This window comes from Stenella coeruleoalba (assembly GCF_951394435.1).
Source record: "Stenella coeruleoalba genome assembly, contig: scaffold_28, whole genome shotgun sequence".
Classification (NCBI taxonomy): domain Eukaryota; kingdom Metazoa; phylum Chordata; class Mammalia; order Artiodactyla; family Delphinidae; genus Stenella; species Stenella coeruleoalba.
The window spans coordinates 650,020-675,535 of NW_027645921.1; the positions used below are offsets into that span (position 1 = coordinate 650,020).

The following is a 25,516-nucleotide window of genomic DNA, read 5'->3' on the forward strand; positions in this document are numbered from 1 at the left end:
AGAAGTTGTGGTATTTACTTACAAAGCAATATCACTCAGTAATGAAATCTGTGTCATCAGGCCCTTAGCAGCACAATGAGTGGATTCAGGTATGATGATTCTAACTGAAATAAGTCACACAGAAAAAGAAACATCATAAGATATCAGTAATACACGGAATGTAAACTTGGCTACACAGGAACTGAATTACAGAACAGAACAGGGACTCAAATTTAGAAAACCAACTTATGCTTGCTTAAGGGTAAAGGTGAGTTGGGGTGCTGCATAAAACCAGAGATTGAAATGAGCACAGATATAGTTCCTTAAGTCAAATATGGAATAGACAAGAGCTACTCCTTGCTCAACGAAATGGACTCAACACCGCATATTAAACGCCTAAGAATGTACCTGACTAGTAAGTATCTTAAAACCTATGGATTGCTATGTCTCCGAAAGAGAATCAAGCATGTGTACAGGGGCATAAACGCAGCAGTGATAGGATTGGAGAGGTTCGGTGAGCAAATGAAGACCCTTTGAAGTCATATTGCATGGTACCCATTCCACGGGTTTCAACTACCCAGGTTTAAGGTATTCTTCCTTCAGCTAAAACATGCATGTGGAACCAAGAGTATGATCATCCGTGTGAACGGGAGACGTGTTCAAATATGTCTCAGTTTTCGTACCCTGGTACTCGGGTGCAACATTCCAGACGCTTTACTAACACTCTCCCGACTTGGAGAGTCAGCGCCTTTAACCTCCTGTTTGGCCCAGTTTGCAATTTCTGCGGAAGATGAACAGGAATAGCGAGAACCAATGAGAGACTAGCTGGAGGTGTCTGGACGGGCAAATTTAAGTCTCATTTCCCACCAGGAAGAGGAAATAACCAAAGGCTCAGCGTGCCGTGCCGGAACCAGATAAGGGCCTGAAGCCATCCTGCGGTGTTGCGGCCAGCTCACAAGAAAGTGAGTTGAAGAAAGGAGCTCAGGGGCACTGTAATTCACAAACCTGCAGAGTTATAAATGACAGCTATCGTCCAAAAATAGACTGAAGTAAGGCTGCCAAGAGGACTTGAAAGCGGGGCAGAATTGCAGGAAACCGATTTCAGGAGGTAGACTGGAATTGTATGGAAAGCACAGGAAAAGAGGCAGAACGTCCACAATGATGCACTTGGCCAAAAAGGGCGTATGCATTTTTTCCTGAATATATTCAGGAAAAAACGCATACGCCCTTTTTGGCCAACCAAGCAAACTTGCAAAGGAAATCTGCACTACAATGAAGTCTCACTTCCCCCCGGTCAAAAGGGCCATCTGAAAAAAGTGTAAACTCCAGAAAGGCAGGACAGGCCAAGGAGAACTGGGAGCCTTGTTATGCTGATGGGCGGGATGTAAATTGCCAACAACCACTCGGGAGAAGTGTATGGTGTTTCCTGAAACATCTAAAAAACAAAGCAACAGAGCCTAGGGCACTTCCACTTATGGTCCTATAGCTTAGGGCATTTAAAATCAAAAAGACACAGCCACCCCAAAGTTTGGGATGGCTCTGTTTACAAGAACCTCGTTTACAGTACAAGTTCAACATCGCAGAAAGTGAAAAATGGATAAAGAAGTTGTGGTATTTACTTACAAAGCAATATCACTCAGCAATGAAATCTGTGTCATCAGGCCCTTAGCACTACAATGAGTGGATTCAGGTATGATGATTCTAACTGAAATAAGTCACACAGAAAAAGAAACATCATAAGATATCAGTAATACACGGAATGTAAACTTGGCTACACAGGAACTGAATTACAGAACAGAACAGGGTCTCAAATTTAGAAAACCAACTTATGCTTGCTTAAGGGTAAAGGTGAGTTGGGGTGCTGCATAAAACCAGAGATTGAAATGAGCACAGATAAAGTTCCTTAAGTCAAATATGGAATAGACAAGAGCTACTCCTTGCTCAACGAAATGGACTCAACACCGCATATTAAACGCCTAAGAATGTACCTGACTAGTAAGTATCTTAAAACCTATGGATTGCTATGTCTCCGAAAGAGAATCAAGCATGTGTACAGGGGCATAAGCGCAGCAGTGATAGGATTGGAGAGGTTCGGTGAGCAAATGAAGACCCTTTGAAGTCATATTGCATGGTACCCATTACACGGGTCTTAACTCTCCAGGTTTAAGGTATTCTTACTTCAGCTAAAACATGCATGTGGAACCCAAGTATGATCAACCATGTGAACGGGAGACGTGTTCAAATATGTCTCAGTTTTCCTCCCCTGGTACTCGGGTGCAACATTCCAGACGCTTTACTAACACTCTCCCCACTTGGAGAGTCAGCGCCTTTAACCTCCTGTTTGGCCCAGTTTGCAATTTCTGCAGAAGATGAACAGGAATAGCGAGAACCAATGAGAGGCTAGCTGGAGGTGTCTGGACGGGCAAATTTAACTCTCATTTCCCACCAGGAAGAGGAAATAACCAAAGGCTCAGTGTGCCGTGCCGGAACCAGATTAGGGCCTGAAGCCATCCTGCGGTGTTGCGGCCAGCTCACAAGAAAGCAAGTTGAAGAAAGGAGCTCAGGGGCACTGTAATTCACAAACCTGCAGAGTTATAAATGACAGCTATCGTCCAAAAATATACTGAAGTAAGGCTGCCAAGAGGACTTGAAAGCGGGGCAGAATTGCAGGAAACCGATTTCAGGAGGTAGACTGGAATTGTATGGAAAGCATAGGGAAAGAGGCAGAACGTCCACAATGATGCACTTGGCCAAAAAGGGCGTATGCGTTTTTTCCTGAATATATTCAGGAAAAAACGCATACGCCCTTTTTGGCCAACCAAGCAAGCTTGCAAAGGAAATCTGCACTACAATGAAGTCTCACTTCCCCCCCGGTCAAAAGGGCCATCTGAAAAAAGTGTAAAATCCAGAAAGGCAGGACAGGCCATGGAGAACTGGGAGCCTTGTTATGCTGATGGGCGGGATGTAAATTGCCAACAACCACTCGGGATAAGTGTATGGTGTTTCCTGAAACATCTAAATAACAAAGCAACAGAACCTAGGGCACTGCCACTTATGGTCATATAGCTTAGGGAAATTAAAATCAAAAAGACACAGCCACCCCAAAGTTTGGAACGGCTCTGTTTACAAGAACCTCGTTTACAGTACAAGTTCAACATCGCAGAAAGTGAGAAATGGATAAAGAAGTTGTGGTATTTACTTACAAAGCAATATCACTCAGCAATGAAATCTGTGTCATCAGGCCCTTAGCAGCACAATGAGTGGATTCAGGTATGATGATTCTAACTGAAATAAGTCACACAGAAAAAGAAACATCATAAGATATCAGTAATACACGGAATGTAAACTTGGCTACACAGGAACTGAATTACAGAACAGAACAGGGTCTCAAATTTAGAAAACCAACTTATGCTTGCTTAAGGGTAAAGGTGAGTTGGGGTGCTGCATAAAACCAGAGATTGAAATGAGCACAGATAAAGTTCCTTAAGCCAAATATGGAATAGAAAAGAGCTACTCCTTGGTCAATGAAATGGACTCAACACCCCATATTAAACGCCTAAGAATGTACCTGACTAGTAAGTATCTTAAAACCTATGGATTGCTATGTCTCCGAAAGAGAATCAAGCATGTGTACAGGGGCATAAACGCAGCAGTGATAGGATTGGAGAGGTTCGGTGAGCAAATGAAGACCCTTTGAAGTCATATTGCATGGTACCCATTCCACGGGTCTCAACTCTCCAGGTTTAAGGTATTCTTCCTTCAGCTAAAATATGCATGTGGAACCCAGAGTATTATCAACCATGTGATCGGGAGACGTGTTCAAATATGTCTCAGTTTTCCTCCCCTGGTACTCGGGTGCAACATTCCAGACGCTTTACTAACACTCTCCCCACTTGGAGAGTCAGTCCCTTTAACCTCCTGTTTGGCCCAGTTTGCAATTTCTGCGGAAGATGAACAGGAATAGCGAGAACCAATGAGAGGCTAGCTGGAGGTGTCTGGACGGGAAAATTTAACTCTCATTTCCCAACAGGAAGAGGAAATAACCAAAGGCTCAGCGTGCCGTACCGGAACCAGATTAGGGCCTGAAGCCATCCTGCGGTGTTGCGGCCAGCTCACAAGAAAGCGAGTTGAAGAAAGGAGCTCAGGGGCACTGTAATTCACAAACCTGCAGAGTTATAAATGACAGCTATCGTCCAAAAATAGACTGAAGTAAGGCTGCCAAGAGGACTTGAAAGCGGGGCAGAATTGCAGGAAACCGATTTCAGGGGTAGATTGGAATTGTATGGAAAGCATAGGAAAAGAGGCAGAACGTCCACAATGATGCACTTGGCCAAAAAGGGCGTATGCGTTTTTTCCTGAATATATTCAGGAAAAAACGCATACGCCCTTTTTGGCCAACCAAGCAAGCTTGCAAAGGAAATCTGCACTACAATGAAGTCTCACTTCCCCCCGGTCAAAAGGGCCATCTGAAAAAAGTGTAAAATCCAGAAAGGCAGGACAGGCCATGGAGAACTGGGAGCCTTGTTATGCTGATGGGCGGGATGTAAATTGCCAACAACCACTCGGGAGAAGTGTATGGTGTTTCCTGAAACATCTAAAAAACAAAGCAACAGAACCTAGGGCACTTCCACTTATGGTCCTATAGCTTAGGGAAATTAAAATCAAAAAGACACAGCCACCCCAAAGTTTGGAACGGCTCTGTTTACAAGAACCTCGTTTACAGTACAAGTTCAACATCGCAGAAAGTGAAAAATGGAGAAAGAAGTTGTGGTATTTACTTACAAAGCAATATCACTCAGCAATGAAATCTGTGTCATCAGGCCCTTAGCAGCACAATGAGTGGATTCAGGTATGATGATTCTAACTGAAATAAGTCACACAGAAAAAGAAACATCATAAGATATCAGTAATACACGGAATGTAAACTTGGCTACACAGGAACTGAATTACAGAACAGAACAGGGTCTCAAATTTAGAAAACCAACTTATGCTTGCTTCAGGGGAAAGGTGAGTTGGGGTGCTGCATAAAACCAGAGATTGAAATGAGCACAGATAAAGTTCCTTAAGCCAAATATGGAATAGACAAGAGCTACTCCTTGCTCAACGAAATGGACTCAACACCGCATATTAAACGCCTAAGAATGTACCTGACTAGTAAGTATCTTAAAACCTATGGATTGCTATGTCTCCGAAAGAGAATCAAGCATGTGTACAGGGGCATAAACGCAGCAGTGATAGGATTGGAGAGGTTCGGTGAGCAAATGAAGACCCTTTGAAGTCATATTGCATGGTACCCATTCCACGGGTCTCAACTCTCCAGGTTTAAGGTATTCTTCCTTCAGCTAAAATATGCATGTGGAACCCAGAGTATGATCAACCATGTGATCGGGAGACGTGTTCAAATATGTCTCAGTTTTCCTCCCCTGGTACTCGGGTGCAACATTCCAGACGCTTTACTAACACTCTCCCCACTTGGAGAGTCAGTCCCTTTAACCTCCTGTTTGGCCCAGTTTGCAATTTCTGCGGAAGATGAACAGGAATAGCGAGAACCAATGAGAGGCTAGCTGGAGGTGTCTGGACGGGCAAATTTAACTCTCATTTCCCACCAGGAAGAGGAATTAAACAAAGGCTCAGCGTGCCGTGCCGGAACCAGATTAGGGCCTGAAGCCATCCTGCGGTGTTGCGGCCAGCTCACAAGAAAGCGAGTTGAAGAAAGGAGCTCAGGGGCACTGTAATTCACAAACCTGCAGAGTTATAAATGACAGCTATCGTCCAAAAATAGACTGAAGTAAGGCTGCCAAGAGGACTTGAAAGCGGGGCAGAATTGCAGGAAACCGATTTCAGGGGTAGATTGGAATTGTATGGAAAGCATAGGAAAAGAGGCAGAACGTCCACAATGATGCACTTGGCCAAAAAGGGCGTATGCGTTTTTTCCTGAATATATTCAGGAATATATTCAGGAAAAAACGCATACGCCCTTTTTGGCCAACCAAGCAAGCTTGCAAAGGAAATCTGCACTACAATGAAGTCTCACTTCCCCCCGGTCAAAAGGGCCATCTGAAAAAAGTGTAAAATCCAGAAAGGCAGGACAGGCCATGGAGAACTGGGAGCCTTGTTATGCTGATGGGCGGGATGTAAATTGCCAACAACCACTCGGGAGAAGTGTATGGTGTTTCCTGAAACATCTAAAAAACAAAGCAACAGAACCTAGGGCACTTCCACTTATGGTCCTATAGCTTAGGGAAATTAAAATCAAAAAGACACAGCCACCCCAAAGTTTGGAACGGCTCTGTTTACAAGAACCTCGTTTACAGTACAAGTTCAACATCGCAGAAAGTGAAAAATGGATAAAGAAGTTGTGGTATTTACTTACAAAGCAATATCACTCAGCAATGAAATCTGTGTCATCAGGCCCTTAGCAGCACAATGAGTGGATTCAGGTATGATGATTCTAACTGAAATAAGTCACACAGAAAAAGAAACATCATAAGATATCAGTAATACACGGAATGTAAACTTGGCTACACAGGAACTGAATTACAGAACAGAACAGGGTCTCAAATTTAGAAAACCAACTTATTCTTGCTTAAGGGTAAAGGTGAGTTGGGGTGCTGCATAAAACCAGAGATTGAAATGAGCACAGATAAAGTTCCTTAAGCCAAATATGGAATAGACAAGAGCTACTCCTTGCTCAGCGAAATGGACTCAACACCCCATATTAAACGCCTAAGAATGTACCTGACTAGTAAGTATCTTAAAACCTATGGATTGCTATGTCTCCGAAAGAGAATCAAGCATGTGTACAGGGGCATAAATGCAGCAGTGATAGGATTGGAGAGGTTCGGTGAGCAAATGAAGACCCTTTGAAGTCATATTGCATGGTACCCATTCCACGGGTTTCAACTACCCAGGTTTAAGGTATTCTTCCTTCAGCTAAAACATGCATGTGGAACCTAGAGTATGATCAACCATGTGATCGGGAGATGTGTTCAAATATGTCTCAGTTTTCCTCCCCTGGTACTCGGGTGCAACATTCCAGATGCTTTACTAACACTCTCCCCACTTGGAGAGTCAGTCCCTTTAACCTCCTGTTTGGCCCAGTTTGCAATTTCTGCGGAAGATGAACAGGAATAGCGAGAACCAATGAGAGGCTAGCTGGAGGTGTCTGGACGGGCAAATTTAACTCTCATTTCCCACCAGGAAGAGGAATTAACCAAAGGCTCAGCATGCCGTGCCGGAACCAGATTAGGGCCTGAAGCCATCCTGCGGTGTTGCGGCCAGGTCACAAGAAAGCGAGTTGAAGAAAGGAGCTCAGGGGCACTGTAATTCACAAACCTGCAGAGTTATAAATGACAGCTATCGTCCAAAAATAGACTGAAGTAAGGCTGCCAAGAGGACTTGAAAGCGGGGCAGAATTGCAGGAAACCGATTTCAGGAGGTAGACTGGAATTGCATTGAAAGCATAGGAAAAGAGGCAGAACGTCCACAATGATGCACTTGGCCAAAAAGGGCGTATGCGTTTTTTCCTGAATATATTCAGGAAAAAACGCATACGCCCTTTTTGGCCAACCAAGCAAGCTTGCAAAGGAAATCTGCACTACAATGAAGTCTCACTTCCCCCCGGTCAAAAGGGCCATCTGAAAAAAGTGTAAAATCCAGAAAGGCAGGACAGGCCATGGAGAACTGGGAGCCTTGTTATGCTGATGGGCGGGATGTAAATTGCCAACAGACACTCGGGAGAAGTGTATGGTGTTTCCTGAAACATCTAAAAAACAAAGCAACAGAGCCTAGGGCACTGACACTTATGGTCCTATAGCTTAGGGAAATTAAAATCAAAAAGACACAGCCACCCCAAAGTTTGGGACGGCTCTGTTTCCAAGAACCTCGTTTACAGTACAAGTTCAACATCGCAGAAAGTGAAAAATGGATAAAGAAGTTGTGGTATTTACTTACAAAGCAATATCACTCAGCAATGAAATCTGTGTCATCAGGCCCTTAGCAGCACAATGAGTGGATTCAGGTATGATGATTCTAACTGAAGTAAGTCACACAGAAAAAGAAACATCATAAGATATCAGTAATACACGGAATGTAAACTTGGCTACACAGGAACTGAATTACAGAACAGAACAGGGTCTCAAATTTAGAAAACCAACTTATGCTTGCTTAAGGGTAAAGGTGAGTTGGGGTGCTGCATAAAACCAGAGATTGAAATGAGCACAGATAAAGTTCCTTAAGCCAAATATGGAATAGACAAGAGCTACTCCTTGCTCAACGAAATGGACTCAACACCGCATATTAAACGCCTAAGAATGTACCTGACTAGTAAGTATCTTAAAACCTATGGATTGCTATGTCTCCGAAAGAGAATCAAGCATGTGTACAGGGGCATAAACGCAGCAGTGATAGGATTGGAGAGGTTCGGTGAGCAAATGAAGACCCTTTGAAGTCATATTGCATGGTACCCATTACACGGGTCTTAACTCTCCAGGTTTAAGGTATTCTTCCTTCAGCTAAAACATGCATGTGGAACCCAAGTATGATCAACCATGTGAACGGGAGACGTGTTCAAATATGTCTCAGTTTTCCTCCCCTGGTACTCGGGTGCAACATTCCAGACACTTTACTAACACTCTCCCCACTTGGAGAGTCAGCGCCTTTAACCTCCTGTTTGGCCCAGTTTGCAATTTCTGTGGAAGATGAACAGGAATAGCGAGAACCAATGAGAGACTAGCTGGAGGTGTCTGGACGGGCAAATTTAACTCTCATTTCTCACCAGGAAGAGGAAATAACCAAAGGCTCAGCGTGCCGTGCCGGAACCAGATTAGGGCCTGAAGCCATCCTGCGGTGTTGCGGCCAGGTCACAAGAAAGCAAGTTGAAGAAAGGAGCTCAGGGGCACTGTAATTCACAAACCTGCAGAGTTATAAATGACAGCTATCATCCAAAAATAGACTGAAGTAAGGCTGCCAAGAGGACTTGAAAGCGGGGCAGAATTGCAGGAAACCGATTTCAGGAGGTAGACTGGAATTGCATTGAAAGCATAGGAAAAGAGGCAGAACGTCCACAATGATGCACTTGGCCAAAAAGGGCGTATGCGTTTTTTCCTGAATATATTCAGGAAAAAACGCATACGCCCTTTTTGGCCAACCAAGCAAACGTGCAAAGGAAATCTGCACTACAATGAAGTCTCACTTCCCTCTGGTCAAAAGGGCCATCTGAAAAAAGTGTAAAATCCAGAAAGGCAGGACAGGCCATGGAGAACTGGGAGCCTTGTTATGCTGATGGGCGGGATGTAAATTGCCAACAGACACTCGGGAGAAGTGTATGGTGTTTCCTGAAACATCTAAAAACAAAGCAACAGAGCCTAGGGCACTTCCACTTATGGTCCTATAGCTTAGGGAATTTAAAATCAAAAAGACACAGCCACCCCAAAATTTGGAACGGCTCTGTTTACAACAACCTCGTTTACAGTACAAGTTCAACATCGCAGAAAGTGAAAAATGGATAAAGAAGTTGTGGTATTTACTTACAAAGCAATATCACTCAGCAATGAAATCTGTGTCATCAGGCCCTTAGCAGCACAATGAGTGGATTCAGGTATGATGATTCTAACTGAAGTAAGTCACACAGAAAAAGAAACATCATAGGATATCAGTAATACACGGAATGTAAACTTGGCTACACAGGAACTGAATTACAGAACAGAACAGGGTCTAAAATTTAGAAAACCAACTTATGCTTGCTTAAGGGTAAAGGTGAGTTGGGGTGCTGCATAAAACCAGAGATTGAAATGAGCACAGATAAAGTTCCTTAAGCCAAATATGGAATAGACAAGAGCTACTCCTTGCTCAACGAAATGGACTCAACACCGCATATTAAACGCCTAAGAATGTACCTGACTAGTAAGTATCTTAAAACCTATGGATTGCTATGTCTCTGAAAGAGAATCAAGCATGTGTACAGGGGCATAAATGCAGCAGTGATAGGATTGGAGAGGTTCGGTGAGCAAATGAAGACCCTTTGAAGTCATATTGCATGGTACCCATTCCACGGGTTTCAACTACCCAGGTTTTAGGTATTCTTCCTTCAGCTAAAACATGCATGTGGAACCCAGAGTATGATCAACCATGTGATCGGGAGACGTGTTCAAATATGTCTCAGTTTTCGTACCCTGGTACTCGGGTGCAACATTCCAGACGCTTTACTAACACTCTCCCGACTTGGAGAGTCAGTCCCTTTAACCTCCTGTTTGGCCCAGTTTGCAATTTCTGCGGAAGATGATCAGGAATAGCGAGAACCAATGAGAGACTAGCTGGAGGTGTCTGAACGGGCAAATTTAACTCTCATTTCCCAGCAGGAAGAGGAATTAACCAAAGGCTCAGTGTGCCGTGCTGGAACCAGATTAGGGCCTGAAGCCATCCTGCGGTGTTGCGGCCAGCTCACAAGAAAGCGAGTTGAAGAAAGGAGCTCAGGGGCACTGTAATTCACAAACCTGCAGAGTTATAAATGACAGCTATCGTCCAAAAATAGACTGAAGTAAGGCTGCCAAGAGGACTTGAAAGCGGGGCAGCATTGCAGGAAACCGATTTCAGGAGGTAGACTGGAATTGCATTGAAAGCATAGGAAAAGAGGCAGAACGTCCACAATGATGCACTTGGCCAAAAAGGGCGTATGCGTTTTTTCCTGAATATATTCAGGAAAAACGCATACGCCCTTTTTGGCCAACCAAGCAAGCTTGCAAAGGAAATCTGCACTACAATGAAGTCTCACTTCCCCCCGGTCAAAAGGGCCATCTGAAAAAAGTGTAAACTCCAGAAAGGCAGGACAGGCCATGGAGAACTGGGAGCCTTGTTATGCTGATGGGCGGGATGTAAATTGCCAACAACCACTCGGGAGAAGTGTATGGTGTTTCCTGAAACATCGAAAAAACAAAGCAACAGAGCCTTGGGCACTTCCACTTATGGTCCTATAGCTTAGGGAAATTAAAATCAAAAAGACACAGCCACCCCAAAGTTTGGAAAGGCTCTGTTTACAAGAACCTCGTTTACAGTACAAGTTCAACATCGCAGAAAGTGAAAAATGGAGAAAGAAGTTGTGGTATTTACTTACAAAGCAATATCACTCAGCAATGAAATCTGTGTCATCAGGCCCTTAGCAGCACAATGAGTGGATTCAGGTATGATGATTCTAACTGAAATAAGTCACACAGAAAAAGAAACATCATAAGATATCAGTAATACACGGAATGTAAACTTGGCTACACAGGAACTGAATTACAGAACAGAACAGGGTCTCAAATTTAGAAAACCAACTTATGCTTGCTTAAGGGTAAAGGTGAGTTGGGGTGCTGCATAAAACCAGAGATTGAAATGAGCACAGATAAAGTTCCTTAAGTCAAATATGGAATAGACAAGAGCTACTCCTTGCTCAACGAAATGGACTCAACACCGCATATTAAACGCCTAAGAATGTACCTGACTAGTAAGTATCTTAAAACCTATGGATTGCTATGTCTCCGAAAGAGAATCAAGCATGTGTACAGGGGCATAAACGCAGCAGTGATAGGATTGGAGAGGTTCGGTGAGCAAATGAAGACACTTTGAAGTCATATTGCATGGTACCCATTACACGGGTCTTAACTCTCCAGGTTTAAGGTATTCTTCCTTCAGCTAAAACATGCATGTGGAACCCAAGTATGATCAACCATGTGAACGGGAGACGTGTTCAAATATGTCTCAGTTTTCGTACCCTGGTACTCGGGTGCAACATTCCAGACGCTTTACTAACACTCTCCCCACTTGGAGAGTCAGCGTCTTTAACCTCCTGTTTGGCCCAGTTTGCAATTTCTGCAGAAGATGAACAGGAATAGCGAGAAACAATGAGAGGCTAGCTGGAGGTGTCTGGACAGGCAAATTTAACTCTCATTTCCCATAGGAAGAGGAAATAACCAAAGGCTCAGCGTGCCGTACCGGAACCAGATTAGGGCCTGAAGCCATCCTGCGGTGTTGCGGCCAGCTCACAAGAAAGCGAGTTGAAGAAAGGAGCTCAGGGGCACTGTAATTCACAAACCTGCAGAGTTATAAATGACAGCTATCGTCCAAAAATAGACTGAAGTAAGGCTGCCAAGAGGACTTGAAAGCGGGGCAGAATTGCAGGAAACCGATTTCAGGAGGTAGACTGGAATTGTATGGAAAGCATAGGAAAAGAGGCAGAACGTCCACAATGATGCACTTGGCCAAAAAGGGCGTATGCGTTTTTTCCTGAATATATTCAGGAAAAAAGGCATACGCCCTTTTTGGCCAACCAAGCAAGCTTGCAAAGGAAATCTGCACTACAATGAAGTCTCACTTCCCCCCGGTCAAAAGGGCCATCTGAAAAAAGTGTAAAATCCAGAAAGGCAGGACAGGCCATGGAGAACTGGGAGCCTTGTTATGCTGATGGGCGGGATGTAAATTGCCAACAACCACTCGGGAGAAGTGTATGGTGTTTCCTGAAACATCTAAAAAACAAAGCAACAGAACCTAGGGCACTTCCACTTATGGTCATATAGCTTAGGGAAATTAAAATCAAAAAGACACAGCCACCCCAAAGTTTGGAACGGCTCTGTTTACAAGAACCTCGTTTACAGTACAAGTTCAACATCGCAGAAAGTGAAAAATGGAGAAAGAAGTTGTGGTATTTACTTACAAAGCAATATCACTCAGCAATGAAATCTGTGTCATCAGGCCCTTAGCAGCACAATGAGTGGATTCAGGTATGATGATTCTAACTGAAATAAGTCACACAGAAAAAGAAACATCATAAGATATCAGTAATACACGGAATGTAAACTTGGCTACACAGGAACTGAATTACAGAACAGAACAGGGTCTCAAATTTAGAAAACCAACTTATTCTTGCTTAAGGGTAAAGGTGAGTTGGGGTGCTGCATAAAACCAGAGATTGAAATGAGCACAGATAAAGTTCCTTTAGCCAAATATGGAATAGACAAGAGCTACTCCTTGCTCAACGAAATGGACTCAACACCGCATATTAAACGCCTAAGAATGTACCTGACTAGTAAGTATCTTAAAACCTATGGATTGCTATGTCTCCGAAAGAGAATCAAGCATGTGTACAGGGGCATAAACGCAGCAGTGATAAGATTGGAGAGGTTCGGTGAGCAAATGAAGACCCTTTGAAGTCATATTGCATGGTACCCATTCCACGGGTTTCAACTACCCAGGTTTAAGGTATTCTTCCTTCAGCTAAAACATGCATGTGGAACCTAGAGTATGATCAACCATGTGATCGGGAGACGTGTTCAAATATGTCTCAGTTTTCCTCCCCTGGTACTCGGGTGCAACATTCCAGACGCTTTACTATCACTCTCGCCACTTGGAGAGTCAGTCCCTTTAACCTCCTGTTGGCCCAGTTTGCAATTTCTGCGGAAGATGAACAGGAATAGCAAGAACCAATGAGAGGCTAGCTGGAGGTGTCTGGACGGGCAAATTTAACTCTCATTTCCCACCAGGAAGAGGAATTAACCAAAGGCTCAGCATGCCGGGCCGGAACCAGATTAGGGCCTGAAGCCATCCTGCGGTGTGCGGCCAGGTCAATAGAAAGCGAGTTGAAGACAGGAGCTCAGGGGCACTGTAATTCACAAACCTGCAGAGTTATAAATGACAGCTATCGTCCAAAAATAGACTGAAGTAAGGCTGCCAAGAGGACTTGAAAGCGGGGCAGAATTGCAGGAAACCGATTTCAGGAGGTAGACTGGAATTGCATTGAAAGCATAGGAAAAGAGGCAGAACGTCCACAATGATGCACTTGGCCAAAAAGGGCGTATGCGTTTTTTCCTGAATATATTCAGGAAAAAACGCATACGCCCTTTTTGGCCAACCAAGCAAGCTTGCAAAGGAAATCTGCACTACAATGAAGTCTCACTTCCCCCCGGTCAAATGGGCCTTCTGAATAAAGTGTAAAATCCAGAAAGGCAGGACAGGCCATGGAGAACTGGGAGCCTTGTTATGCTGATGGGCGGGATGTAAATTGCCAACAGACACTCGGGAGAAGTGTATGGTGTTTCCTGAAACATCTAAAAAACAAAGCAACAGAGCCTAGGGCACTGCCACTTATGGTCCTATAGCTTAGGGAAATTAAAATCAAAAAGACACAGCCACCCCAAAGTTTGGGACGCCTCTGTTTACAAGAACCTCGTTTACAGTACAAGTTCAACATCGCAGAAAGTGAAAAATGGATAAAGAAGTTGTGGTATTTACTTACAAAGCAATATCACTCAGCAATGAAATCTATGTCATCAGGCCCTTAGCATCACAATGAGTGGATTCAGGTATGATGATTCTAACTGAAATAAGTCACACAGAAAAAGAAACATCATAAGATATCATTAATACACGGAATGTAAACTTGGCTACACAGGAACTGAATTACAGAACAGAACAGGGTCTCAAATTTAGAAAACCAACGTATGCTTGCTTAAGGGTAAAGGTGAGTTGGGGTGCTGCATAAAACCAGAGATTGAAATGAGCACAGATAAAGTTCCTTAAGTCAAATATGGAATAGACAAGAGCTACTCCTTGCTCAACGAAATGGACTCAACACCGCATATTAAACGCCTAAGAATGTACCTGACTAGTAAGTATCTTAAAACCTATGGATTGCTATGTCTCTGAAAGAGAATCAAGCATGTGTACAGGGGCATAAACGCAGCAGTGATAGGATTGGAGAGGTTCGGTGAGCAAATGAAGACCCTTTGAAGTCATATTGCATGGTACCCATTCCACGGGTCTCAACTCTCCAGGTTTAAGGTATTCTTCCTTCAGCTAAAACATGCATGTGGAACCCAAGTATGATCAACCATGTGAACGGGAGACGTGTTCAAATATGTCTCAGTTTTCCTCCCCTGGTACTCGGGTGCAACATTCCAGACGCTTTACTAACACTCTCCCCACTTGGAGAGTCAGCGTCTTTAACCTCCTGTTTGGCCCAGTTTGCAATTTCTGCAGAAGATGAACAGGAATAGCGAGAAACAATGAGAGGCTAGCTGGAGGAGTCTGGACGGGCAAATTTAACTCTCATTTCCCACCAGGAAGAGGAAATAACCAAAGGCTCAGCGTGCCGTACCGGAACCAGATTAGGGCCTGAAGCCATCCTGCGGTGTTGCGGCCAGCTCACAAGAAAGCGAGTTGAAGACAGGAGCTCAGGGGCACTGTAATTCACAAACCTGCAGACTTATAAATGACAGCTATCGTCCAAAAATAGACTGAAGTAAGGCTGCCAAGAGGACTTGAAAGCGGGGCAGAATTGCAGGAAACCGATTTCAGGAGGTAGACTGGAATTGCATTGAAAGCATAGGAAAAGAGGCAGAACGTCCACAATGATGCACTTGGCCAAAAAGGGCGTATGCGTTTTTTCCTGAATATATTCAGGAAAAAACGCATACGCACTTTTTGGCCAACCAAGCAAGCTTGCAAAGGAAATCTGCACTACAATGAAGTCTCACTTCCCCCCGGTCAAATGGGCCTTCTGAATAAAGTGTAAAATCCAGAAAGGCAGGACAGGCCATGGAGAACTGGGAGCCTTGTTATGCTGATGGGCGGGATGTAAATTGCCAACAGACACTCGGGAGAAGTGTATGGTGTTTCCTGAAACATCTAAAAAACAAAGCAACAGAGCCTAGGGCACTGCCACTTATGGTCCTATAGCTTAGGGAAATTAAAATCAAAAAGACACAGCCACCCCAAAGTTTGGGACGCCTCTGTTTACAAGAACCTCGTTTACAGTACAAGTTCAACATCGCAGAAAGTGAAAAATGGATAAAGAAGTTGTGGTATTTACTTACAAAGCAATATCACTCAGCAATGAAATCTATGTCATCAGGCCCTTAGCATCACAATGAGTGGATTCAGGTATGATGATTCTAACTGAAATAAGTCACACAGAAAAAGAAACATCATAAGATATCATTAATACACGGAATGTAAACTTGGCTACACAGGAACTGAATTACAGAACAGAACAGGGTCTCAAATTTAGAAAACCAACGTATGCTTGCTTAAGGGTAAAGGTGAGTTGGGGTGCTGCATAAAACCAGAGATTGAAATGAGCACAGATAAAGTTCCTTAAGTCAAATATGGAATAGACAAGAGCTACTCCTTGCTCAACGAAATGGACTCAACACCGCATATTAAACGCCTAAGAATGTACCTGACTAGTAAGTATCTTAAAACCTATGGATTGCTATGTCTCTGGAAGAGAATCAAGCATGTGTACAGGGGCATAAACGCAGCAGTGATAGGATTGGAGAGGTTCGGTGAGCAAATGAAGACCCTTTGAAGTCATATTGCATGGTACCCATTACACCTGTCTCAACTCTCCAGGTTTAAGGTATTCTTCCTTCAGCTAAAACATGCATGTGGAACCCAAGTATGATCAACCATGTGAACGGGAGACGTGTTCAAATATGTCTCAGTTTTCCTCCCCTGGTACTCGGGTGCAACATTCCAGACGCTTTACTAACACTCTCCCCACTTGGAGAGTCAGCGCCTTTAACCTCCTGTTTGGCCCAGTTTGCAATTTCTGCGGAAGATGAACAGGAATAGCGAGAACCAATGAGAGGCTAGCTGGAGGTGTCTGGACGGGCAAATTTAACTCTCAATTCCCACCAGGAAGAGGAAATAACCAAAGGCTCAGCGTGCCGTACCGGAACCAGATTAGGGCCTGAAGCCATCCTGCGGTGTTGCGGCCAGCTCAAAAGAAAGTGAGTTGAAGAAAGGAGCTCAGGGGCACTGTAATTCACAAACCTGCAGAGTTATAAATGACAGCTATCGTCCAAAAATAGACTGAAGTAAGGCTGCCAAGAGGACTTGAAAGCGGGGCAGAATTGCAGGAAACCGATTTCAGGAGGTAGACTGGAATTACATTGAAAGCATAGGAAAAGAGGCAGAACGTCCACAATGATGCACTTGGCCAAAAAGGGCGTATGCGTTTTTTCCTGAATATATTCAGGAAAAAACGCATACGTCCTTTTTGGCCAACCAAGCAAGCTTGCAAAGGAAATCTGCACTACAATGAAGTCTCACTTCCCCCCAGTCAAAAGGGCCATCTGAAAAAAGTGTAAAATCCAGAAAGGCAGGACAGGCCATGGAGAACTGGGAGCCTTGTTATGCTGATGGGCGGGATGTAAATTGCCAACAACCACTCGGGAGAAGTGTATGGTGTTTCCTGAAACATCTAAAAAACAAAGCAACAGAACCTAGGGCACTTCCACTTATGGTCCTATAGCTTAGGGAAATTAAAATCAAAAAGACACAGCCACCCCAAAGTTTGGAACGGCTCTGTTTACAAGAACCTCGTTTACAGTACAAGTTCAACATCGCAGAAAGTGAAAAATGGATAAAGAAGTTGTGGTATTTACTTACAAAGCAATATCACTCAGCAATGAAATCTGTGTCATCAGGCCCTTAGCAGCACAATGAGTGGATTCAGGTATGATGATTCTAACTGAAATAAGTCACACAGAAAAAGAAACATCATAAGATATCAGTAATACACGGAATGTAAACTTGGCTACACAGGAACTGAATTACAGAACAGAACAGGGTCTCAAATTTAGAAAACCAACTTATTCTTGCTTAAGGGTAAAGGTGAGTTGGGGTGCTGCATAAAACCAGAGATTGAAATGAGCACAGATAAAGTTCCTTAAGCCAAATATGGAATAGACAAGAGCTACTCCTTGCTCAACGAAATGGACTCAACACCCCATATTAAACGCCTAAGAATGTACCTGACTAGTAAGTATCTTAAAACCTATGGATTGCTATGTCTCCGAAAGAGAATCAAGCATGTGTACAGGGGCATAAATGCAGCAGTGATAGGATTGGAGAGGTTCGGTGAGCAAATGAAGACCCTTTGAAGTCATATTGCATGGTACCCATTCCACGGGTTTCAACTACCCAGGTTTAAGGTATTCTTCCTTCAGCTAAAACATGCATGTGGAACCTAGAGTATGATCAACCATGTGATCGGGAGATGTGTTCAAATATGTCTCAGTTTTCCTCCCCTGGTACTCGGGTGCAACATTCCAGACGCTTTACTAACACTCTCCCCACTTGGAGAGTCAGTCCCTTTAACCTCCTGTTTGGCCCAGTTTGCAATTTCTGTGGAAGATGAACAGGAATAGCGAGAACCAATGAGAGGCTAGCTGGAGGTGTCTGGACGGGCAAATTTAACTCTCATTTCCTACCAGGAAGAGGAATTAACCAAAGGCTCAGCATGCCGGGCCGGAACCAGATAAGGGCCTGAATCCGTCCTGCGGTGTTGCGGCCAGGTCACAAGAAAGCGAGTTGAAGAAAGGAGCTCAGGGGCACTGTAATTCACAAACCTGCAGAGTTATAAATGACAGCTATCGTCCAAAAATAGACTGAAGTAAGGCTGCCAAGAGGACTTGAAAGCGGGGCAGAATTGCAGGAAACCGATTTCAGGAGGTAGACTGGAATTGCGTTGAAAGCATAGGAAAAGAGGCAGAACGTCCACAATGATGCACTTGGCCAAAAAGGGCGTATGCGTTTTTTCCTGAATATATTCAGGAAAAAACGCATACGCCCTTTTTGGCCAACCAAGCAAGCTTGCAAAGGAAATCTGCACTACAATGAAGTCTCACTTCCCCCTGGTCAAAAGGGCCATCTGAAAAAAGTGTAAAATCCAGAAAGGCAGGACAGGCCATGGAGAACTGGGAGCCTTGTTATGCTGATGGGCGGGATGTAAATTGCCAACAGACACTCGGGAGAAGTGTATGGTGTTTCCTGAAACATCTAAAAAACAAAGCAACAGAGCCTAGGGCACTTCCACTTATGGTCCTATAGCTTAGGGAAATTAAAATCAAAAAGACACAGCCACCCCAAAGTTTGGGACGGCTCTGTTTACAAGAACCTCGTTTACAGTACAAGTTCAACATCGCAGAAAGTGAAAAATGGATAAAGAAGTTGTGGTATTTACTTACAAAGCAATATCACTCAGCAATGAAATCTGTGTCATCAGGCACTTAGCAGCACAGTGAGTGGATTCAGGTATGATGATTCTAACTGAAGTAAGTCACACAGAAAAAGAAACATCATAAGATATCAGTAATACACGGAATGTAAACTTGGCTACACAGGAACTGAATTACAGAACAGAACAGGGTCTCAAATTTAGAAAACCAACATATGCTTGCTTAAGGGTAAAGGTGAGTTGGGGTGCTGCATAAAACCAGAGATTGAAATGAGCACAGATAAATTTCCTTAAGTCAAATATGGAATAGACAAGAGCTACTCCTTGCTCAACGAAATGGACTCAACACCGCATATTAAACGCCTAAGAATGTACCTGACTAGTAAGTATCTTAAACCCTATGGATTGCTATGTCTCCGAAAGAGAATCAAGCATGTGTACAGGGGCATAAACGCAGCAGTGATAGGATTGGAGAGGTTCGGTGAGCAAATGAAGACCCTTTGAAGTCATATTGCATGGTACCCATTCCACGGGTCTCAACTCTCCAGGTTTAAGGTATTCTTCCTTCAGCTAAAACATGCATGTGGAACCCAAGTATGATCAACCATGTGAACGGGAGACGTGTTCAAATATGTCTCAGTTTTCCTCCCCTGGTACTCGGGTGCAACATTCCAGACGCTTTACTAACACTCTCCCAACTTGGAGAGTCAGCGCCTTTAACCTCCTGTTTGGCCCAGTTTGCAATTTCTGCGGAAGATGAACAGGAATAGCGAGAACCAATGAGAGGCTAGCTGGAGGTGTCTGGACGGGCAAATTTAACTCTCAATTCCCACCAGGAAGAGGAAATAACCAAAGGCTCAGTGTGCCGTGCCGGAACCAGATTAGGGCCTGAAGCCATCCTGCGGTGTTGCGGCCAGCTCAAAAGAAAGCGAGTTAAAGAAAGGAGCTCAGGGGCACTGTAATTCACAAACCTGCAGAGTTATAAATGACAGCTATCGTCCAAAAATAGACTGAAGTAAGGCTGCCAAGAGGACTTGAAAGCGGGGCAGAATTGCAGGAAACCGATTTCAGGAGGTAGACTGGAATTGCATTGAAACCATAGGAAAAGAGGCAGAACGTCCACAATGATGCACTTGGCCAAAAAGGGCGTATGCGTTTTTTCCTGAATATATTCAGGAAAAAAGGCATACGCCCTTTTTGGCCAACCAAGCAAGCTTGCAAAGGAAATCTGCACTACAATGAAGTCTCACTTCCCCCCGGTCAAAAGGGCCATCTGAAAAAAGTGTAAAATCCAGAAAGGCAGGACAGGCCATGGAGAACTGGGAGCCTTGTTATGCTGATGGGCGGGATGTAAATTGCCAACAACCACTCGGGAGAAGTGTATGGTGTTTCCGGAAACATCTAAAAAACAAAGCAACAGAACATAGGGCACTTCCACTTATGGTCCTATAGCTTAGGGAAATTAAATTCAAAAAGACACAGCCACCCCAAAGTTTGGAACGGCTCTGTTTACAAGAACCTCGTTTACAGTACAAGTTCAACATCGCAGAAAGTGAAAAATGGAGAAAGAAGTTGTGGTATTTACTTACAAAGCAATATCACTCAGCAATGAAATCTGTGTCATCAGGCCCTTAGCAGAACAATGAGTGGATTCAGGTATGATGATTCTAACCGAAGTAAGTCACACAGAAAAAGAAACATCATAAGATATCAGTAATACACGGAATGTAAACTTGGCTACACAGGAACTGAATTACAGAACAGAACAGGGACTCAAATTTAGAAAACCAACTTATGCTTGCTTAAGGGTAAAGGTGAGTTTGGGTGCTGCATAAAACCAGAGATTGAAATGAGCACAGATAAAGTTCCTTAAGCCAAATATGGAATAGACAAGAGCTCCTCCTTGCTCAACGAAATGGACTCAACAACGCATATTAAACGCCTAAGAATGTACCTGACTTGTAAGTATCTTAAAACCTATGGATTGCTATGTCTCCAAAAGAGAATCAAGCATGTGTACAGGGGCATAAACGCAGCAGTGATAGTATTGGAGAGGTTGGGTGAGCAAATGAAGACCCTTTGAACTCATATTGCATGTTACCCATTCCACGGGTTTCAACTACCTAGGTTTAAGGTATTCTTCCTTCATCTAAAACATGCATGTGGAACCTAGAGTATGATCAACCATGTGATCGGGAGACGTGTTCAAATATGTCTCAGTTTTCGTACCCTGGTACTCGGGTGCAACATTCCAGACGCTTTACTAACACTCTCCCGACTTGGAGAGTCAGTCCCTTTAACCTCCTGTTTGGCCCAGTTTGCAATTTCTGCGGAAGATGAACAGGAATAGCGAGAACCAATGGAGACTAGCTGGAGGTGTCTGGACGGGCAAATTTAACTCTCATTTCCTACCAGGAAGAGGAAATAACCAAAGGCTCAGCGTGCTATGCCAGAATCAGATTAGGGCCTGAAGCCATCCTGCGGTGTTGCGGCCAGGTCACAAGAAAGCGAGTTGAAGAAAGGAGCTCAGGGGCACTGTAATTCACAAACCTGCAGAGTTATAAATGACAGCTATCGTCCAAAAATAGACTGAAGTAAGGCTGCCAAGAGGACTTGAAAGCGGGGCAGAATTGCAGGAAACCGATTTCAGGAGGTAGACTGGAATTGCATTGAAAGCATAGGAAAAGAGGCAGAACGTCCACAATGATGCACTTGGCCAAAAAGGGCGTATGCGTTTTTTCCTGAATATATTCATGAAAAAACGCATACGCCCTTTTTGGCCAACCAAGCAAGCTTGCAAAGGAAATCTGCACTACAATGAAGTCTCACTTCCCCCCAGTCAAAAGGGCCATCTGAAAAAAGTGTAAAATCCAGAAAGGCAGGACAGGCCATGGAGAACTGGGAGCCTTGTTATGCTGATGGGCGGGATGTAAATTGCCAACAGACACTCGGGAGAAGTGTATGGTGTTTCCTGAAACATCTAAAAAACAAAGCAACAGAGCCTAGGGCACTGCCATTTATGGTCCTATAGCTTAGGGAAATTAAAATCAAAAAGACACAGCCACCCCAAAGTTTGGGACGCCTCTGTTTACAAGAACCTCGTTTACAGTACAAGTTCAACATCGCAGAAAGTGAAAAATGGATAAAGAAGTTGTGGTATTTACTTACAAAGCAATATCACTCAGCAATGAAATCTATGTCATCAGGCCCTCAGCATCACAATGAGTGGATGCAGGTATGATGATTCTAACTGAAATAAGTCACACAGAAAATGAAACATCATAAGATATCAGTAATACACGGAATGTAAACTTGGCTACACAGGAACTGAATTACAGAACAGAACAGGGTCTCAAATTTAGAAAACCAACTTATGCTTGCTTAAGGGTAAAGGTGAGTTGGGGTGCTGCATAAAACCAGAGATTGAAATGAGCACAGATAAAGTTCCTTAAGTCAAATATGGAATAGACAAGAGCTACTCCTTGCTCAACGAAATGGACTCAACACCGCATATTAAACGCCTAAGAATGTACCTGACTAGTAAGTATCTTAAAACCTATGGATTGCTATGTCTCCGAAAGAGAATCAAGCATGTGTACAGGGGCATAAACGCAGCAGTGATAGGATTGGAGAGGTTCGGTGAGCAAATGAAGACCCTTTGAAGTCATATTGCATGGTACCCATTCCACGGGTCTCAACTCTCCAGGTTTAAGGTATTCTTCCTTCAGCTAAAACATGCATGTGGAACCCAAGTATGATCAACCATGTGAACGGGAGACGTGTTCAAATATGTCTCAGTTTTCCTCCCCTGGTACTCGGGTGCAACATTCCAGACGCTTTACTAACACTCTCCCCACTTGGAGAGTCAGCGCCTTTAACCTCCTGTTTGGCCCAGTTTGCAATTTCTGCGGAAGATGAACAGGAATAGCGAGAACCAATGAGAGGCTAGCTGGAGGTGTCTGGACAGGAAAATTTAACTCTCATTTCCCACCAGGAAGAGGAAATAACCAAAGGCTCAGCGTGCCGTGCCGGAACCAGATTAGGGCCTGAAGCCATCCTGCGGTGTTGCGGCCAGGTCACAAGAAAGCGAGTTGAAGAAAGGAGCTCAGGGGCACTGTAATTCACAAACCTGCAGAGTTATAAATGACAGCTATCGTCCAAAAATAGACTGAAGTAAGGCTGCCAAGAGGACTTGAAAGCGGGGCAGAATTGCAGGAAACCGATTTCAGGAGGTAGACTGGAATTGCATTGAAAGCATAGGAAAAGAGGCAGAACGTCCACAATGATGCACTTGGCCAAAAAGGGCGTATGCGTTTTTTCCTGAATATATTCAGGAAAAAACGCATACGCCCTTTTTGGCCAACCAAGCAAGCTTGCAAAGGAAATCTGCACTACAATGAAGTCTCACTTCCCCCCGGTCAAAAGGGCCATCTGAAAAAAGTGTAAAATCCAGAAAGGCAGGACAGGCCATGGAGAACTGGGAGCCTTGTTATGCTGATGGGTGGGATGTAAATTGCCAACAACCACTCGGGAGAAGTGTATGGTGTTTCCTGAAACATCTAAAAAACAAAGCAACAGAACCTAGGGCACTTCCACTTATGGTCCTATAGTTTAGGGAAATTAAAATCAAAAAGACACAGCCACCCCAAAGTTTGGAACGGCTCTGTTTACAAGAACCTCGTTTACAGTACAAGTTCAACATCGCAGAAAGTGAAAAATGGATAAAGAAGTTGTGGTATTTACTTACAAAGCAATATCACTCAGCAATGAAATCTATGTCATCAGGCCCTTAGCAGCACAATGAGTGGATTCAGGTATGATGATTCTAACTGAAATAAGTCACACAGAAAAAGAAACATCATAAGATATCAGTAATACACGGAATGTAAACTTGGCTACACAGGAATTGAATTACAGAACAGAACAGGGTCTCAAATTTAGAAAACCAACTTATTCTTGCTTAAGGGTAAAGGTGAGTTGGGGTGCTGCATAAAACCAGAGATTGAAATGAGCACAGATAAAGTTCCTTTAGCCAAATATGGAATAGACAAGAGCTACTCCTTGCTCAACGAAATGGACTCAACACCGCATATTAAACGCCTAAGAATGTACCTGACTAGTAAGTATCTTAAAACCTATGGATTGCTATGTCTCCGAAAGAGAATCAAGCATGTGTACAGGGGCATAAACGCAGCAGTGATAAGATTGGAGAGGTTCGGTGAGCAAATGAAGACCCTTTGAAGTCATATTGCATGGTACCCATTCCACGGGTTTCAACTACCCAGGTTTAAGGTATTCTTCCTTCAGCTAAAACATGCATGTGGAACCTAGAGTATGATCAACCATGTGATCGGGAGACGTGTTCAAATATGTCTCAGTTTTCCTCCCCTGGTACTCGGGTGCAACATTCCAGACGCTTTACTAACACTCTCCCCACTTGGAGAGTCAGTCCCTTTAACCTCCTGTTGGCCCAGTTTGCAATTTCTGCGGAAGATGAACAGGAATAGCGAGAACCAATGAGAGGCTAGCTGGAGGTGTCTGGACGGGCAAATTTAACTCTCATTTCCCACCAGGAAGAGGAATTAACCAAAGGCTCAGCATGCCGGGCCGGAACCAGATTAGGGCCTGAAGCCATCCTGCGGTGTTGCGGCCAGGTCACAAGAAAGCAAGTTGAAGAAAGGAGCTCAGGGGCACTGTAATTCACAAACCTGCAGAGTTATAAATGACAGCTATCGTCCAAAAATAGACTGAAGTAAGGCTGCCAAGAGGACTTGAAAGCGGGGCAGAATTGCAGGAAACCGATTTCAGGAGGTAGACTGGAATTGCATTGAAACCATAGGAAAAGAGGCAGAACGTCCACAATGATGCACTTGGCCAAAAAGGGCGTATGCGTTTTTTCCTGAATATATTCAGGAAAAAACGCATACGCCCTTTTTGGCCAACCAAGCAAGCTTGCAAAGGAAATCTGCACTACAATGAAGTCTCACTTCCCCCCGGTCAAAAGGGCCATCTGAATAAAGTGTAAAATCCAGAAAGGCAGGACAGGCCATGGAGAACTGGGAGCCTTGTTATGCTGATGGGCGGGATGTAAATTGCCAACAGACACTCGGGAGAAGTGTATGGTGTTTCCTGAAACATCTAAAAAACAAAGCAACAGAGCCTAGGGCACTTCCACTTATGGTCCTATAGCTTAGGGAAATTAAAATCAAAAAGACACAGCCACCCCAAAGTTTGGAACGGCTCTGTTTACAAGAACCTCGTTTACAGTACAAGTTCAACATCGCAGAAAGTGAAAAATGGAGAAAGAAGTTGTGGTATTTACTTACAAAGCAATATCACTCAGCAATGAAATCTGTGTCATCAGGCCCTTAGCAGCACAATGAGTGGATTCAGGTATGATGATTCTAACTGAAATAAGTCACACAGAAAAAGAAACATCATAAGATATCAGTAATACACGGAATGTAAACTTGGCTACACAGGAATTGAATTACAGAACAGAACAGGGTCTCAAATTTAGAAAACCAACTTATTCTTGCTTAA

The 25,516-nt window shown here is 43.7% G+C and overlaps 1 long non-coding RNA gene across 1 annotated transcript in view; it reads right to left on the bottom strand.

The window, feature by feature from the left end:
- The window catches only part of LOC307181473, a 456,719-nt gene that overhangs the window by 242,554 nt on the left and 188,649 nt on the right, over nucleotides 1-25,516 (bottom strand). The gene's annotated exons all lie outside the window — the stretch shown is intronic.